The sequence below is a fragment of the Oncorhynchus kisutch genome, linkage group LG24 (assembly GCF_002021735.2).
Source record: "Oncorhynchus kisutch isolate 150728-3 linkage group LG24, Okis_V2, whole genome shotgun sequence".
In the NCBI taxonomy this organism is placed as follows: domain Eukaryota; kingdom Metazoa; phylum Chordata; class Actinopteri; order Salmoniformes; family Salmonidae; genus Oncorhynchus; species Oncorhynchus kisutch.
In genome coordinates, this window is record NC_034197.2 from 11,903,068 (window position 1) to 11,922,576 (window position 19,509).

The window sequence follows — 19,509 nt, forward strand, 5'->3', positions numbered from 1 at the left end:
CACATGAGGTCTAGTATTGTCTTGCATTAGGAGGAACCCAGGGCCAACCGCACCATCATATGGTCTCACAAGGGGTCTGAGGATCTCATCTCGGTACCTAATGGCAGTCAGGCTACCTCTGGCGAACACATGGAGGGCTGTGCGGCCCCCAAAGAAATGCCACCCCACACCATAACTGACCCACCGCCAAATCAGTCATGCTGGAGGATGTTGCAGGCAGCAAAACGTTCTCCACGGCGTCTCCAAACTCTGTCACATGTGCTCAGTGTGAACCTGCTTTCATCTGTGAAGAGCACAGGGCGCCAGTGTCGAATTTGCCAATCTTGGTGTTCTCTGGCAAATGCCAAACGTCCTGCACGGTGTTGGGCTGTAAGCACAACCCCCACCTGTGGACGTCGGGCCCTCATACCACCCTCGTGGAGTCTGTTTCTGACCCTTTGAGCAGACAGATGCACATTTGTGGCCTGCTGGAGGTCATTTTGCAGGGCTCTGGCAGTGCTCCTCTGGCTCCTCCTTGCACAAAGGTGGAGGTAGCGGTCCTGTTGCTGGGTTGTTGCCCTCCTCCACGTCTCCTGATGTACTGGCCGGTCTCCTGGTAGCGCCTCCATGCTCTGGACACTACACTGACAGACACAGCAAACCTTCTTGCCACAGCTCGCATTGATGTGCCATCCTGGATGAGCTGCACTACCTGAGCCACTTGTGTGGGTTGTAGACTCCGTCTCATGCTACCACTAGAGTGAAAGCACCGCCAGCATTCAAAAGTGACCAAAACATCAGCCAGGAAGCATAGGAACTGAGAAGTGGTCTGGTCATCACCTGCAGAACCACTCCTTTATTGGGGGTGTCTTGCTAATTGCCTATAATTTCCACCTGTTGTCTATTCCATTTGCACAACAGCATGTGAAATTTATTGTCAATCAGTGTTGCTTCCTAAGTGGACAGTTTGATTTCACAGAAGTGTGATTGACTTGGAGTTACATTGTGTTGTTTAAGTGTTCCCTTTATTTTTTGAGCAGTGTATAATATTTCATACGGAAAGAAGCATGTTCAATAGGAAAGCGATATTAACAGGTGCGCGTTGTCTTCATGGCACGCGCACACACTAATTTCCAAGCAGATGTCCTTGTACTAAAACTCATTCTTACTTGACAAGGTGACACCCAGTGGACGCCGTAGGAATTGCATTGTGGGAGCAAGATTTAATTATTTCCCTATACCTTTCATTGGAAGAGCATGGGCTCTCAATGTATTTTTCCAGTTGTCTTTGGATTTTCTCCTACCATATCTATTGTGTTATAGTCTCCTACATTATTTTAACATTTCTACAAATGTCAGTGTTTTCTTTCCAATGGTACCAATCATATGCATATCCTGGCTTCAGGGCCTGAGCAACAGGCAGTTTACTTTGGGCACGTCAGTCAAGCAGAAATTGAGAAAAACGACCCTAGCCTGAATACGTTTTTTAATTAAAGCGATACTAGCAGGAGATCGTAATGACGCCAGAGAGGAAGGCTGCCATTTTATTGGCTCTTAATTTTAACCAACGGTGCAGTTTTGTTTGTTTTTTCACATTGTTTGTAACTTATTTTGTAAATAATCTTGCTGCTACCGTCTCTTATGACTGAAAAGAGCTTCTGGACATCAGAACAGCGATTACTCACCTTGAATTGGATGAATAATTTTTCTTTAATGAGTCGGAAGAGAGGGACTTACTCCAGACACACGAACAGGACCTCATCCCTGTCATTTGCAGAAGAAAGAGATGGAGGTTTCGCGGAAGGACATCAGGGTGCTTTGTGAGAATCCACTGACGAGTGGCTAATCCACCTTTGCCATCGGTCCTATTGGCCAACATACAATCGCTGGATAATAAATTGGACGAACTAAAAGCATGTACAGTGGGGCAAAAAAGTATTTAGTCAGCCACCAATTGTGCAAGTTCACAATTGGTGGCTGACTAAATACTTTTTTGCCCCACTGTATATCCTACGAACGGGACATTAAAAACTAATATCTTATGTTTCACTGTGGAGTCGTGGCTGAATGATGACATGAATAACATACAGCTGGCAGGTTATACACTGTATCGCCAAGATAGAACAGCAGCCTGTGGTAAGAGAAGGGGTGGCGGTCTATGTATATTTGTAAACAACGGCTGGTGCACAAAATCTAATATTAAGGAAGAACGTTTTCCTGTTTGCCATAAGCGAACATGAAAATGCTCATCCAGAGGTGGCGCTCCTAGTGGCCGGGGACAAAACAGTACAGTGGGAGAAATTATTAGGAAATGGAACTGTGGGAGAAATTATTAGGAAATGGAAGACATACAAGACCACTGATAATCTCCCTCGATCTGGACTCCACGCAAGATCTCACCCCATCAGCAACTACAAACAAGACGGCATCTACCTCCTAAATTGGGTGGAATTTGTTTCAGCTTCTGTCACATTACTTCTCCAAAGACAAGTTCAGTTTGTACTTTTCTGGCAGCTTTCAGGACATCCAGAATGTTGACCTTATCCCCGAACTCCATCTCCCTGTGCTCCAGCAGTACACCCTGCTGGCCTGCTCCAATGACGAACACCCCACCAAGCACAAAGCCTTCTCCTAACACATTTCCTAAGAAGCCGTTCTTGAAGGCTCGCAGTACAGTACAGGACTGTTTTGCTAGCACAGACTGGAATATGTTCCGGGATTCTTCCGAGGTCATTGAGGAGTAGACCACATCAGTCACTGGCTTCATCAATAAGTGCATTGACGGCGTCATCCCCAAAGTGACTGTACTTTCATACCCCAACCAGAAGCCATAGATTTCAGGCAACATCCACACTGAGCTAAAGCAAATTAGCAACAAACAATACCATTTTTCCTTTGCTATTTTTATTATCCATGGCACCCAAGGCAATAACACTAATTTGCTTAAAATCTATTGATCACTTCACCTAATTATATGCAGACTATATTTCAGTAAATCTAGACAATGTATCTGAATCGCATCCAAACAGATTGAAGTTTATAAATCAATTCAAATTCGTCTCAAGTTATAAAATGGATCTAACCAAATCAGCCTTACTGCCTCTCAAGACCCTGATGGAGGATCTCTACTTATGGAATCCCAATCGTTTCCCAGTTTAAATACTTGGGATTAGATATATTTCCTTCTTTAGATAAAACCATTGACAAAACCTTTAACAGAAAGCGCAAATCAATTCAATACGATCTCTTTAGATGGAATAATATCCCAGTTGCTTTAACAGGCAGAATATTTATAGTCAAAATGAATACTTTGCCACGACTTCCCATGGCTATTGGGATAAAATTAAACCGGTGATTTTGTCTGTGCTTAGCTCTATTCCATTTATTTTTTATCCCTAATCCTTGTTGATGACACGCATACCCATAACAAGATGCAGCCACCACCACCATGCTTGAAAATATGAAGAGTGGTACTCAGTGACATGTTGTGTTGGATTTGCATTCAGTACACAAAGTTCATTTCTTTGACATTTTTTGCAGTTTTACTTTAGTGCCTTATTGCGAACAAGATGCATGTTTTGGAATATTTGTATACTAAACAGGTTTCCTTGTTAGGTTAGTATTGTGGAGTAACTACAATGTTGTTGATCCAGCCTCAGTTTCCTCCGATCACAGCCATTAAACTCTGTTTTAAAGTCAGCATTGGCCTCATGGTGAAATCCAGGAGCTTCCTCTCCGCCAACTGAGTTAGGAAGGATGCCTTCATTAAGTTTGCCTGTGACATGACGGTGATGGACCTGATCGGCGACGAGACAGCCTACAGGAGGTAAGAGCCCTGACGGAGTTGTGCCAAGAGAACAGCCACTCTGTCAACGTCAGCAAAACCAAGGAGATGATCGTGGAAAACAGGGGGAGCACATCCCTATTGTTATCGACAGGGCTGCAGTGGAGAGGGTAAAAAGCTTCAGGTCCTCAAGAAATTCTACAGCTGCACTATCGAGAGCATCTTGACCGGCTGCATCACTGGTACAGCATACATCACTGGGAGGGAGCTCCCTGCCCTCCAGGACATCTACTCCAAATCGTTAAGCACTCCAGTCACCTGAGCCACAGACTGCTCACTCTGTTACCATCTGGCAAGGGGTATCAGAGCATCAGGTCTCGGACCAACAGGCTCCGAGACAGCTAGTACCACCAAGCCATCAGACTGCTGAACAGCTAATCCCAGCTGTCACCCTGCACCTTAGAGATTATTTGCAATGACTACCCACACATCTAACCCTTACACACAAACCTATACACAAACACATGTGCACTCTCAAACACACACACACACACCCAGCCAACACTCCTGTCCTATTAGACAGCATATTATTTATTCCAATGCGTGACCAAGTCACTACCTACTTTATATTTGTGGATACAGTCCTATATTACTATCCATACTGCCTCTTATTACTTCTATTACTTGTTATCTTTTGACCTGACTCCGTTTATTGTTATTGGCTGAATTACTGCATTTTTGAGGGAGCTACTACATAAGCATTTCACTGCACCATTTATACCTGCTGTAAACTGTATGTGACCAATAGATTTATTTGATTTGAAGAATTATATGACCTGTATAGAAATACATGCATGCCTGTATCTCAACTAGAAGAATTGCATTATCTCCTCAATTTTCTCATTTACAACTCACATCCGTGCTTTGAACTCAACTCATTTCCCCAGAGATGTAGATTAGTCACCGCCTATGCTGCTGACAACGCCACAGAGAGAGGTTGGGATTGTTGACTTGGCTCGAAGCAGACAGAGTTTGCATCTCAAATGTCACCCTATTCACTTTATAAACACAATGACCAGGGCCCAAATAGTGCACTATATTAGGGAATGGGGTCCCATTTGGGACACCAACAGTCATTCTATTCTGGTTCCCCATCATCAGGACTGCTCTATGCAGCCTTTCATGCTGAAAGCTATAGCTCCAGCTAACCCTCTGGGGGTAAAACTCCTGCAATGCTCACTGAGTTGATGTAGAAACACTTACAACCAGACATGGGCCCCCACTTCATCAACCACATTGATGTGCGAACATTAGACACACTTGATTTCGTCTTTAAATGTTAATGTATCCAATCAACTTGGATTTGATCTTGGAGTAGGCAACATTTCAGTGAGACTTAGAGTAGATTCCTTAGCCAAATCTGGCTAAATTTTGGTGAATCTTGAGGATGAGGCTGTAGCCAAATGTAGCCCATTCTTCTTACATTGGTTTTGCTTGCAGTGAGGTGGTATAGTGTTATGGCTGTGGGCAGAAGGAAGTAAGAGAGCTGTTATTTACATGCACTACATTAGAGCCCTGGGGGTAATACAGTAGTATGGCAGTATAATGAAGAGGTTAACATTGTCAACACCTTATTCGCTAATTGGATGAAAACGTTGTATGCGGGAAAGAACGTAATTAGTTACAAAATATCACAGCTTTTTCAGGGGCAAGCCAAGGGTATAATGTATTACATGTTGCTGGATGGTCAGTGTTGTCTATTGTTTAAGCTACACAGCAGAGCTCGTCTTGTTTTATCAGCTATCATTACGGAGTGGAACTGAAAAGCAGATTAAGCATGCTTTCATTTTATTCAATCATGTTTGATATATACTTACAAATTCTCTGCCATTTAAAAACACGTATATTACTCTTACTCAAGATATGGAATGTTCGTGCTCAATACTTTGTTGTAGGGTAAGTTCATAGAAATGGGGTTACTCAGCACACCTCCTGCACCCTTGGCCATTGGCCCTTTCATTTCCTGGAATCTTTCCTGGTTCCAATTCTGTGTTTTCCCTTATAGTCCCATTAACTGTCCCCTGAGGAAATCTTACTTCAAAACAAGTGTGTGTGCGTGGAAAGAAGCACTTTTCTGCTTATGAGTGAGCCAGAGCATTTGAAGGGGTGGTGTTGCATTAAAGCTAATGACAATATGTTTGTCTCACTTGCAAAGACAAAACGGAGGGGCAAATTAAGGTTTGTTGTGACATTTTATTTCTTGATTCTATTAGAGCTCTGTGCAAACCGGCTAAAGCATGAAGTGATGTTACCCATGCTGACAGGAATTGATGGAATGACCTTCTAGCTTGTTAAACTCCTGATAACCTCTCCATGGGACACTGAGAAACACGTGGAAAGAGACAGTTATGCCTCTATGATGAATTTGTCACTTATGTTCTACCTACAAAACACGGAGGTTGCATGGCCACAGGAGATTTGCGAAGCATACTGAATGAAAGGTAACTAGGGAAACAATGCATTAAGTAATGGTATTGGCTACATACAGCCGGATCTTGGATTGTCATTTAGCTGTGTTGATCTTGGCTCGTCATTTAGCTGTGTTGATCTTGGCTCATTTTACGTCAATGCTGGAATTATGAAAATGTGTTACCCTGTTCATTGGCTATGCCATTTATAGTAATTTTGTTTGCATATTTAACAGTCTAAAACATACAAATAAAAATCACAGTATTACACTTCACATTATCAGCTTCCAGAAAATGTGAAAAACCAGTCAAACCAATTTACGAGCTGTCAATAATGACCTGGGCTCAGTGTAGGAAATTCCTTCATGTTAATATATCACAGATGACAATCTGCCTGAAAATGAATTGCCTTCTCCACAAGGTAATCTGCAATGAGGTGTGTAATTAAGAACATGATGAGGACGGTGCTACGCGACATCATTTGTGTGTTTTTAGTTTAAGCGATCACTGACTAAACAAATGGAAAACTGATGATGCTCTCAAACCCTTCAGATTATGACAAAGACATTGGAAGAGGATACTAATTAACTGCTGCACTGAAGAGTTCAACTTTAGATTCTCAGAATGCTTCTAGTACTAGGATGTTCCTGTAACAGATTCAAGTTGAGAATATTCGAGCAACGCTCAGAAGCCCAGGAGCATATTGAATTAGTCAGGAAATGAAGTGAAACATAATGCGTGACAATTTAAATCAAGCTTAAAAATGTCTCCTTTAATATTAACATCAGTTTAGTGTGAATCCCTTTTAACATCACCCAACACAGGACTTAATGTTCTCCAGCACACAACATGGGACCCACCCTTTGCCCTGCTCTAGTCTGCTAACCCCTCTAACGGACTCTACTGCTATAAGACAAAATAGGGGAGGGGGGGAAGACAGACAGTGTATAGAAAGGGGGTGACAATAACCAGGTCTCTCCCAAGGAGGGGAGAGGGAGCTGCTGGTTGGTTGACCGTTCACACCTGGTCGTAAATTCAAAGAGAATTCTCTCGCTCTTTATCAACCAAAAGAATGCCTTTGTCTCGAGAGACTTCTGCCCGCCCAAAACTCTAAAGCCCATAAAGTGAATGGAACAATATCTCTAATGGAACGATGTGGGAAAATGTAGAAAACTAATGTAATATTGGTTTTTATTTTGTGATGTTATTAAAAAAAACAGTATGGACTAAATAGTGTAACTTGGAAAGGATACCCCTTTAATCTGGCAAGTTTTCATACAATGTGAAAATAATGTGTTTTTGTTGAGATAGGTACGTGATTTTAGGAGTCAGAAGAGAACTTCTAATAATATCCTTTGCACATTAAGTGGCCACTCCCCGAGTGAGGTCAGAAGAGCGTGTCAGAGGGACAGTACCGTCGCCTTTGGCCATAGTGCATAATAGCCTTGGTAATGAAATTAACATTAGACCAAGAAACGTGAAGCGAGAACTACATGTTTTAAATGGTTGAAACTCTGAACCTCAACACAAGGTGAAGAAATAAACTCACCTTCCTTTAGACCAGAGAGAGGAACAGCTGCAGCTCATGTCTATCGTGGTCAGAATCCTGAATACCAACACAAGGAGGAAGAGGCGAGAAGCTCACCTCAGACAATCACTGGGACAGCTGATGAGATGGCATCAGATATCAAGAAAATTTTACCTAAACTATCCTACTATGCTCATCACCAATGGGAATCATTGACACGGCTGATTAGCCTGTCTTCAGAGGACCAATCTTCCAGAACGAGTGGAAGAGAACAGTTCCACTCGTTCTGCCCCAGACTACATGACAAGTAATTGAAGCCACAGACAACTACGGACATTGACCTCGTGGACAATCAGAGCCTTACACCCACAACTTTCCGAGAAGGCTTGGTTCCGACCGAGATACACGACGAATGAAGGCATTTCACACAAATGCATTGATTTTTTATTCCAAACAGGCGGCGGTTCATGTGCATAAATTACACCAATTGCTCTGGTAATAAATAATGCGCAAGGCTGAGGTTTTTGCAGATCCAAGGTTATGAGCATTCAGAATAAGTATTAAGAGTAATAAGTAATACGAGGTAATGATTAATAAGGTAACTATTTATCTATGTTATAGGTAAAGACCTTAGTTTTATTCGGGAGATGGTAACTCTAAACAACTTCTACCGTGGTGCCCCAAATCCTAATGATTTAATTGTTACATAATCATTTAATCAGGTAACAATTAAACAGTTAGTGGATTAAATAACAGTCATCAGAATGTGGGGATAGGCTCTCAATTTCTAGGGCCCAACGATGCCCCACAAAATAAAAGTCTGTATGGTGATATCCAGATCCGCACGGCTCCCTGTCCTGGAACTCGAACGGTCTGAGACTCTGCTTGGCGACGTCACCGATGGCCCCGCCTCAATCAATAGGGGCTTTAGTGCCATCAATAGTGGCTTTCAGTACTGTGGAAGAAGATAGCCCAGAGAGAGAAGAGTAGTGTAAGGTGAACAGGAAAAATCACATCCCTTACTTGGTGGAGTTAAAGCTCCTAGATCTGCACTGTACCAATGCCTCTCTCAGTCCTCTGCTTTTGGTTCACCTCTCAACTCCACTGCCCCAGTTCGTCAACAGCGCAGCCGCCCACTTTCTCACTTGATTTCGCCAGGAAGACTTCTCATCCCGCAGACACTGGTCCAGTGCAATCACAGCAAACACCCAAGACATGGACACTTGCATATGGGACCGATCCCCAAAAAGAGACTTTATCCACTCAACTGCCAGCCCAGAACAACACAAAACACAGGGCTTTTAAAGTAAATTACAGCCAATCCCCAGCTACCTGTCTGATTAGCTAACTGGCTGCTGGTGCGTCTGATCACACCAGCCCTGCCACCCACTTATCCACATAACTACCAATCCATCCCGTGACATTATCATACAACCAAGTTGGACCAAACTGAAAAATAAACTTCTGCTTTCTGTTAACTGTTATTATGTTTTGTGCCTGGTTTGTTAATGCAGTTAAGCCTCCACATGTGTTAATGTTAACACATTACAGTAATAAATAACAAAAATATATGAGAACAATATTTTTTGTGAACAAATTTGGGCGTTATAATAACGTTGGTAGCAACATGGAAAATCATTGTGGAAATCAGTTGCATCTAAAGTCAAAATCCACAATGCAATGCTCTCTCTGTAGGCTGGCTGGCTAGGTAGCTAGGATTGTCTGACATTCTGCTGGGTGGGGCGTTATATGTTCCTTCATTCATTGGATTCCTATCTCCTTTCTATAATATCTCTGGTAATGGCACCATGCAATGCACCCTGGACGAAAGAGGCTGACAAATAGGAAAAATGTGCTAGACCCTCAGTTGAATTACAATTTTTTTGAGGTAGGAATATCTCAAAAGTGTGATCAATGGCTCATTCGAGAGAAGACATCCTCCCAAGTTATGACATCGGTCAGTATTGAAATCTGACATGTACAGTATGATAGACGTTTTTGTGATCTAAAAGTCACAATCCTATTAACTTCCAGTGTAGTGAGAGCGATTTTATCACAGTGCTAGGTCATACCGGTCGGATTTCTGCCTGCTTGAACTCCAATAACTCAGATACATGTGAAAATATGAAATGACTCAGGGAATCAATAGAACATCACTCAGAGAAAAAAAAAACATTCAAAATGGGTGAACCGTTCCTGTAATACCAAAACGACACAATTTTTCCAAAACGAAGAGCACTTCAGAAGTAGAGATGTTCAGCACTTCCTCGTAATTTGCCCTTATAATGGTATTGCTGATTGAATTTAGTTTCAAGTGGCACTCCTCTTCCCAATTTAGGTCAACAGCCGGAAATACAAAATCACGCTCATCACAACAACAGGGGACTAAAACGAACAGACAATGCATGATTATGAATCTGTCGCAGTGTACACGACGCAGAAAGGGTGCCCATGCAATCTGGTTTGGAGCCTATAGGGTTAGAGTGAGGTTGCTCAGTGGGTTCATTGCTAGAGACGTCCTTGGCATTCAGAGCAGATAGGAGGGAAAGATGGGTCATCATGGGAGCACAGCAGGGAAAGCCCCCTGCCAGATAAAGAACTTCTGGATATGAAAACGGCAATAAATGTGGTGAAGAAGTCAATGGAACGCAGTGAGGGACAGAAGAAAGACGCCGGAGAGTTGCACATTCAAATTCTAATCTAACCAAGTGGAAACATGTCAAATCAGTCATGATTGATGTATAATAAGAGGCCCACAATGTGGGTTACTAAAGTCAGATGTTGATATATTTGTCTGTTTACACTGGATAACATTTAGAAGTTGTCCTTTATCCGGTTTAGAAGAATTGACTGCTAAATGCTAACTCCCGTTTGTATAAACGGGTAGCATAGCTAGCATAGAGAAATCTGTGGCGGTAGTCAAAGTCTTTTTTAACTGTAATGCAGTTGATTGGTGATGATGACATGAACATGTGTTGGGGTTGACATCCATACAGCATTATACTCTAATTTTAACCTCAACATAGTGTGAAATACACATGTAAACAGCCTAAATGTAAGCTAATGTTGCCTGTGGGGCAATGAGGAGATTCGTGATCTTTCCCCATGGTATCATTCCCCCACTTGTTTCCATGGCATTTCCATTGTTTTGGTTGAGTTCCATTGACCTATTTACCACATCTATTTAGCTTATCCAGTTATTTTTGTCTGGTTTCATGGTCAATAAAGACATGGGATGACAATGTATTTATGTTGTCCTGTTGTATCCCATTTCTTTTGTTGGTTTCATGGTCAATTAAGACCCGGGCAAATGTAAAAATTGAAATGTATTGATCTACTGCTTAAATCTTTTAACGACAACTGCTCTGCAATTATATATCCCAAAAATATTGTAGCGCTATTAATTTAGACAGCATGTTTTTATCAAACAGGGCTCACATGCATTGAAATAAACAAACACTGCAAAAAGGTAGAATATCCTTGTATTGGTCTTTTTTTCCACTTTCTATGAAAAAAGCCCCTTGGTAGAGAAGATGAGTAATGTTAATGTCAGGGACCGCAGCACTGCTGTAGTCACAATGTCACATATAATCTACACTGTCCGCTTCAGTGGTTTCCCTGGTAATTCATATCACAGATTACTTTCAACTGTGAGCAACACTGAATTAATTGCAGATTTGTTTGCTCCTACTACAATATAGGCTGGTGTGATACATATCACAGGGCCATTACAGCTCTCACCGATTACATTTGGAATGAATACACCCCCCTGTCTATTGTCAATTGGTGTGTTTCTGAAAGTCACAGTTTGTTCCAAACACAGTTTAGAGATAAACATTGGTTAGATACTGTAGCTCTAAATCCCCTGAAAGGAAAGGGCTGTAGACATTAAAGCTACCCCCATCCTCCATTGTGTATGAACTCCCTCTTATCATGCCCTTCTTTCGCTAATCTCTGCACCGCCTCAGCCCTCAGTCCGTTTTTTTACTTGGGTCTGTCCTCTACCTTCTTCTCTCCTTTCCCAAGTTAACACACTGGTCGGGTTTTGTCAACAGATCGGAAGGATTTTGAAGGAGGCTATATTAAATCTCTCGAAAGGCGTCTTTGAATAACTGAGTGGATTTCGATTTCGATTTCGATTCGTATTCTCAGAGAGCAGTTCCAAGAAGGACACATCTCAACCCTGGGCTGAGCCTTCCCTTTGAACCTCTGTTCTTTAGATTCCTGCGGTAGGGTTTCAGGTACAGAGTGATCCGCAAGCTGTTCATACCTAAGATGACAGAGGCTGTTGATGTATTGTTCAGTAGAAAGATGAATGGTGTGGAGCTATATGCTTAGAGAGGCCTGACCCGGAGATGTGCCTGTAGTTCTACTATGTATTCAGGGCAGAGCGCCTTCCCTTCCCGGATTGGCAGGCCCCATGCTTCTTCCATGATCAACTGACAGGTACCATGTTGAATCTCTAGCTACAGACACAAAAGAAAGAGGCAAGTAAATCCATGCACAGGGGCAGATCATGAATCAGGCAGCACACCACTAGCACATGGCACACCCCCTCTACAAGGCAGGGATACGCAACTGTCCCTATGAGTCATTTCAAGTTGATAGGAAGTACGCTTGGAGAATGAATTATAATACCTGCCACTAAGTGAGACATTGTTAATAGGATGACTTGTCGTCAAGTTTAGTCATGGATTGTATTCAGCCAGTGAATGTGCTTCATACGGTATATGGCACTGTAAAGGGTTCAATATTAAACCCTTTTGTAGTCTATATAGAACCTTTTGGCTGTATACCTATGGTCAGAATGTAAGAACCCTTTTTGGAAAAAGATTCTATATAGCCTACGAGGGTTCTACAGGTAACATAAAGTGTCTTAATAGGGCGTGGGGCCACCACGAGCCACCAGAACAGCTTCAATGCGTCTGGAACTCTATTGGAGGGAAGCGACACCATTCTACCAAGAGAAATTCCATAATTTGATGATTTGTTGATGGTGGTGGAAAATGTTTTCTCAGGCAGCGCTCCAGAATCTCCCATAAGTGTTCAATGGGGTTGAGATGTGGTGACTGAGACACACACACACACACATACCCTTTAACCCATAAGAGTCAAAGCCCTGTCTAAGTCGGGGGGTTCGATTAAGCAATATGGAATTGTTTTAAGAAGGTCATACCAAGGGTCATTTTGCTATTTGAGTTTAAATTTCAAGACCCCTTGAAGTATAAAAAAAAATTGAAATAATTATTTGATAAAATATTTTATTCACCCTTACTGCTATTAGCCCATACAAACGACAGACGCATTGAATAACATATTCACGGCATGGAACAACAGATAGTCCCAAATACATTTCAAAAGGAAGTTTGTCCTAAAATGTCTCTCCTATATCTGAGCGATATAAGGAAGGTCATGTTAATATTTATTTAACCCCATATTTTTGGCATTAAATAGTCTCCATATATACTTCCATTCACTTGTTTTAACTGGTTCCAGGGGCCTTCGGACGAGTCTTGTGAGGCGTGCTACAGCAAAACAACCAACATGTTTGTAAAAGTCTCACCTTTGCTCAGAGGGGTCATATTAGTTTGGAAGCTACAGACAGAAGTTGGCAGATCAGCTGTACCAACTTCAGACGAGTCTCCTGACACTTGTGGAGGTCTTAAAGCCAAATGGAGAACACCATTGTGTTTGTGAGAGTCTCGTCTTTCCATAATAGTTTGTAGGCCAAAATGTTTGGATGCTGCGATTTTGTGAGAAGACCGATTTTCATGGTCCGACAAACACAGCTCTAGCTCTGTCACCTCTCACCACAGATGCGGAAATTTGACATAGGCGGATGTGGTGGATGTGGTGAAACACATTCAATGCAAAATGGACATCTATAGTTTAAACTTATGGATTTTTATGGTGATTTTTTTTCCCGAAACTATTTTAAACCCATGCTCATTTCAGACCCCTCTTTCAAAGTGGACATTTTTATACACTAAGCATGGTGGGATGCTAAGTGCTTAATTAACCTGCTTCCAAAATACTTTGTATCTCTTATTTACCCAAGTGTTTCCTTTATTTTGGCAGTTACCTGTATATAGAACCTTACAAAGTGCCATATATGAAGCAAGCGATAGAACCCTTTGTCATTCTATATAGAAACCTTTTTCTAAGAGTGTACTAAACCTACAATATTCTAGAATATTCTATTTTGGACTGAGGGTTGAGGCTTTGACAGAGGGTTGAGGCTTTGTCATTGACCTATCACTTCAAATGCACAGTTGTGCCTTTACTACCCTGTCAAGTGTCAGTCCAGCTGTTGTCAGCTCACTGTCATAAGGTCCCTGCCCTTTTGAAGTTCTCTGTCATGAATAGTTCATGTAATACAATAAATAGCACATTTGACTCCATATCAATTTAATACAGTACTACATATTTCTCAGATGCTCTGTGAATTGACCTGTCTATTTTCCATTAGAGGTGCATTTTCATTACATTTTAAACATGTTTGGTGCTGCTGTAAGTAGAAAGGCAAGGACAATGTCCATTTTTACATCTAGTAGAACAACATTTATTTGTTGTGCAGCATCCTTCAAAATGCCAAGGCATGTGTCTCCAGTAGCCACTGCTTCTAAGAGTTGGCAATGTGTGATAATGTAATCTTGTCTATTAATCAGTGTACTAGGCATTGGTGTTGGTGGACATACTGTACAGCAGACCCAAGATGGTAAATGAAACTTGCAGTGGTTCTAATCTCTGCTCTGACACCACTGAGTAATGTTCACCATAATGGTTATTACCCTGTAGTAATGTATAGTGTGTGTGTGTGTGTGTGTGTGTGTGTGTGTGTGTGTGTGTGTGTGTGTCTGCAGCATGTTGGTAATATGTCAGCAATGGTACGGCAGAGACTCCTCCAAGCAGGCCATGCAATAGTGGTTGAAGTTGGCATATCGTACATGATACTAGGTCCATTTTAATCTAAACTTGAACTCATACGTCTCCATAGGGAGACTCCACTGCAATGCTAGCAGTTAATGTAAGCAGCTAAGGGATGCTCCTCTCATCTGCTCCTTCAGTACAAATCCCTCTTCTAAGGGTCCCAGTTTGAGCACCTGGCACCGTATCATGAAATAATGCATCTTTAAATCTGATAAATCTGTGTATTTTCCCGTGTGTAGTTGGGTATTTAATTGATTTCAGGCTACCTTCACTGTGGCTGCTGGCTGCTGGTAAGGATGTTTCTCTCTGTGCAGAGTCGACTGCATCAAGGCTGCTCAAGGCTAAACTGATGCCAGTGGTGTAGTGAAGGGTATATACCTTATTTTTCACTGGGCATTGCGTATACTCTCTTCTTAATCCCCAGGATGCGTATCCTAAGTAGTGTAGTGGAGGTATACACCGTATCAATTAATACGGCTGATGGAACAGATCAGAATGTTTAGCTTAAGACATTCATGAACAGTTATTTGTTCACATTTTAAATGCAGCAATGTGCATGCGGTGGTAGGTCCAAGCATGAATGTGCACCGATCATGCGAGTGGTTTCATGGACAGAGATGGAAATATCCATTAGGAATTTAGAGAGGGTAAATCTAAAGATTCAACAACTATCATGGGTTTCTGTCACGACTTCCGCCGAGGTCGGTCCCTCTCCTTGTTCGGGCGGCTTTCGGCGGTCGACGTCACCGGACTTCTAGCCATCGCCGATCCACCTTTCATTTTCCATTTGTTTTGTTTTGGTTTCCCGCACACCTGGTTTGCACTCCCTCATTACTCGTCTTGCATATAACCCCCTGTTTCCCCCCATGTCTGTATGTGGAATTGTTACATGTAAATGTATGTGTACTCCAGGCTGGTTCGCGCCGGGTTATTGTAACCCGTGTGTGTTTAGTTTTCTTAGTACCGTGTTCGGTTCGCCTCAATAAAGGGCTCTGCTCCTGACTTTGCTGCAGCCAGTTACGCACACCTGTACAGTTTCTAATGTGACTAGGATCATGCCGTTGGCTGCTAGACAGTGAAAGAAAGTTTAATGCATGTGAGGAAGTCTTTATAAAATAATTGTGTCTACATTTCTATGGTGGGATTTTGTGTATAGGCTACTTTGAGGCAATGTAAGACACGCCTCATAATATTACAGGCCTAATCTTCTCCTGGTAGATGGAAAGCCTTTCCCAAGAATATTCTCATTTAAATGTTAACTAGCTGTGCCGGGCAGAAAGATATCATGATTATTTGCATCAATCCATTTGACCATTTGTTTTCGAACTCCATCTCATGTTCTACAGAAACATTGCTAACCAAACAACAGCGCTAGTTGCCTGAACACTTGTCTTAAAGGGTAACTACATAAAAAAATCTCAAAAGTGGTTTCCTAATGTGGTTTAAGCATTGTTAAAGACATAGAACATCGACTTGTCTTTTTACTGTAAGAAAAAGCGAAAGCCTCTGATACCTGGGAATTTCTGACTCAGTTAACAGCCTCATTTATCTGTTTCAATAGTAGGCCTACTATTAGCTTACTGCAAAGTACAGCTTGGGTTGGCCTGACTCTGAAAGACCAATATGGGATTTATCCTTTGAGATCATTCAGTGTGTATGTCACTGTTTCTCATATAATTTCTCACAAGGGGCGCATTTCCTTTGCCGGGCGGGCCATTGGGGAATTGTTTGGCAAAATTAAAGTATACCCACTTCTTCAGGCACCACTACACCAATGACTGGTGCTAAGCTCAACGGAGAGAGGGGGAGGCTAGGAGGTATTGCTATCTCTCTCTCTGTGCTGCAATATCTTCTAATCTCAGACAGAGCTATCGCTGCAGACTGAGGCAAAATGTCTCCCAAGCATATTCAATCGATGTTGTATGGTTCTTGATTTGGCATGTGGACGTACATGTATTCCTCACAGCAGATCATCTCGATTCTAGAACACTAAGGGGAACAAGTGGCCACAGTGTTCCATGTATTCATAGCATCATAAAGAGTCCCTTTTATCTTCATCTAACACATTTGCTTAATCTAATTCAATCTGAAAATAAAACAAACCTTTGGAGAATCTGTTATCTGGGCATCTATTCAAAAATATGTTTGATATTCATAAGAGAACGTCTCCTTTATTGATATTCATTCCGTCTAAACTTCTGTGTGTCTTCCTCCTCCTTTTGTTACGCATATATTCTGTGCACAACATACAGAGTACTATTTACAGAGTATGTTATGTTATGTTTTGTCACCCACTACAAATTCACATCTATTCTCCACACACATACTCTCTTCATTTGATCACTCTGTTGTCGCAGATTATTTGCCTGCATAGCAGGAAATGCTAATTGTACTGCAACTCCCCAACAGGCTCAGGAGAGGTGAAGGTCAAGTCATGCGTCCTCCCGAAACATGACACGCCAAGCCGCACTCCTTAATAACACCCGCCCGCTTTACCCAGAAGCCAGCCGCACCAATGTGTCTGAGAAAACACAGTTCATCTCAGTCAGCCTGCAGGTGCCCGGGCCTCCACAAAAGAGTTGCTAGAGCGCAATGACCCATGGAAAGCTCCCCGGCCAAACCCTCCCCTAACCTGGATGACGCTGGGCCAATTGTTTGCCACCCTATGGGACTCCTGGTCACGGGCGGTTGTGACACAGCCTGGGATCGAACCAGGGTGTGTAGTGACGCCTCAAGCACTGCGACGCAGTGCCTTTGACCACTGGGCCACACGGGAGGCCCGTTACAGCCTTATTCTAAAATGGATTCAATGAAAGAAAATCCTCATCAATTTACACACAAGAAACCAATAATGTTTGCAAATGTATTAGAAATAAAAACAGTAATACCTTATTCACATAATTATTCAGACCCTTTGCTATGAGACTTGAAATTGAGCTCAGGTGCATCCTGTTTCTATTGATCATCCTTGAGATGTTTCTATAACTTGATTAGAGTCCACCTGTGGTAAATTAAATTGATTGGACATGTGTTGCAGCACTGAAGGTGCCCAAGAACACAGTGACCTCCATCATTCTTAAATGGAAGAAGTTTAGAATCATCAATACTCTCCCTAGAGCTGGATGCCCAGTCAAACTGAGCAATCTGGGGAGAAGGGCCTTGGTCAGGGAGGTGACCAAGACCCCGAAGGCACATGACAAGGCTCTTAGAGTTTGCCAATAGGCACCTATATTAATCTGAACCTAAAGGAAAGTCTTTGTCCTCAGGTCTGGAGCGAAGCTGAAGTAATTCCTCTACCCAAGAGTGGTAAAGCGGCCTTTACTGGTTCTAACAGCAGAACTATAAGCTTGCTGCCAGCTTTTAGCAAACTGTTGGAAAAAATTGTGCTTGACCTAATACAATGTTATTTCTCTGTAAACAAATGAACAACAGACTTTCAGCATGCTTATAGAGAAAGGCACTCAACATATAATGCACTGACACACATGACTGATGATTGGTTGAAAGAAATTGATAAGAAGAAGATTGTGGGAGCTGTACCATTAGATTTCAGTGCAGCCTGATATTATTGACCATAACCTGTTGTTGAAAAAACTATGGTGAAAAGTGAAAAGTGCTATGGCATTTCAACCTCTTCCATATCGTGGATTCAGAGCAGTCTATCTAATAGAACTCAGAGGGTTTTCTTTAAAGCAAGCGTCTCTAATGTCAAACATGTGAAGTGTGGTGTACCACAGGATAGCTCTCTAGGCCCTCTACTCTTTTCTATAATTACCAATGACCTGCCACTGGCATTAAACAAAGCATACGTGTCCATGTATGCTGATGATTCAACCATATACGCATCAGCAACCACAGCTAATGAGTTCACTGAAACCCTTAACAAGGAGTTGCAATCTGTTTTGGAATGTGTGGCCTTTAATAAACTGGTCTTGAACATCTCTAAAACTAAGAACATTGTATTTGGTACAAATCATTCCTTAAGTGCTAAACCTCAGCTGAATCTGGTAATGAATGGTGTGGCTGTTGAACAAGTTGAGGAGACTAAATTACAAGGTATTACCTTAGATTGTGAACTGACATGGTCAAAACATATAGATTCAATTGTTGCAAAGATGGGAAGAGGTCTAGCCGTAATCGAGATGCTCTGCATTTTTGACACCACTCTCCAAAAAGCAAGTTCCGCAGGCTCTAGTTTTGTCTAATTTTGATTATTGTCCAGTCGTCTGGTCCAGTGCTGCAAGGAAAGACCTAGTTAAGCTGCAGCTGGCCCAGCACAGAGTGGCACGTTTTGCTCTTAATTGTAATCAGAGGTCTGATATAAATACTCTGCATGCCAGTCTCTCCTGGCAATCCCCGGTTTAGACAGCGTTTGGACTCCAGAGGGTTAATTATAATCCACTAAATAAATCACATTTCTTGTTGCTGTAGGGTTATTTTTCTGCTGTGAGAATCTGGTCAATTTAGGATTGTACACCTGTACACACCACTATGTGAAAGCAAACTGAAGTGACTTGAGTGGGGGGTTGATCACAACAGGAATTAGGCTATTTGTGAAGTGAGTGACTATAACTGCTCTGGACTGAGTGAGGAGGGATCTGCCCCTAGACATTTTCTACGGTACAATATCCTGCTGACTGGCTTGCTCTCGCCTCGCAGTGCCATAGAAACGGCGTTCCTGAGTGCAGTGGAAGCGCATTCTGTCTAGGAGCTAGCGAGGGAGGGGATCGAGAGGAGAGAGAGAGTGTGAGAGAGAGAGGGACTGAGTGAGTAAAGAAGAGAGAGTGAAAGAGAGAGGGAACAGGGAAACATAGTGAGAG

At 42.2% G+C, this 19,509-nt stretch overlaps 1 long non-coding RNA gene across 1 annotated transcript; it reads right to left on the bottom strand.

The window, feature by feature from the left end:
• Positions 1-6,982: 6,982 nt before the first annotated feature.
• On the bottom strand, positions 6,983-9,036 carry LOC116357009 (uncharacterized). The gene is made up of 2 exons (XR_004205308.1): positions 8,852-9,036; positions 6,983-8,714 (listed from the first exon to the last, which is right to left on the bottom strand). It is a non-coding gene; the product is annotated as an uncharacterized LOC116357009 (long non-coding RNA).
• Between the last annotated feature and the right edge of the window lie 10,473 nt (positions 9,037-19,509).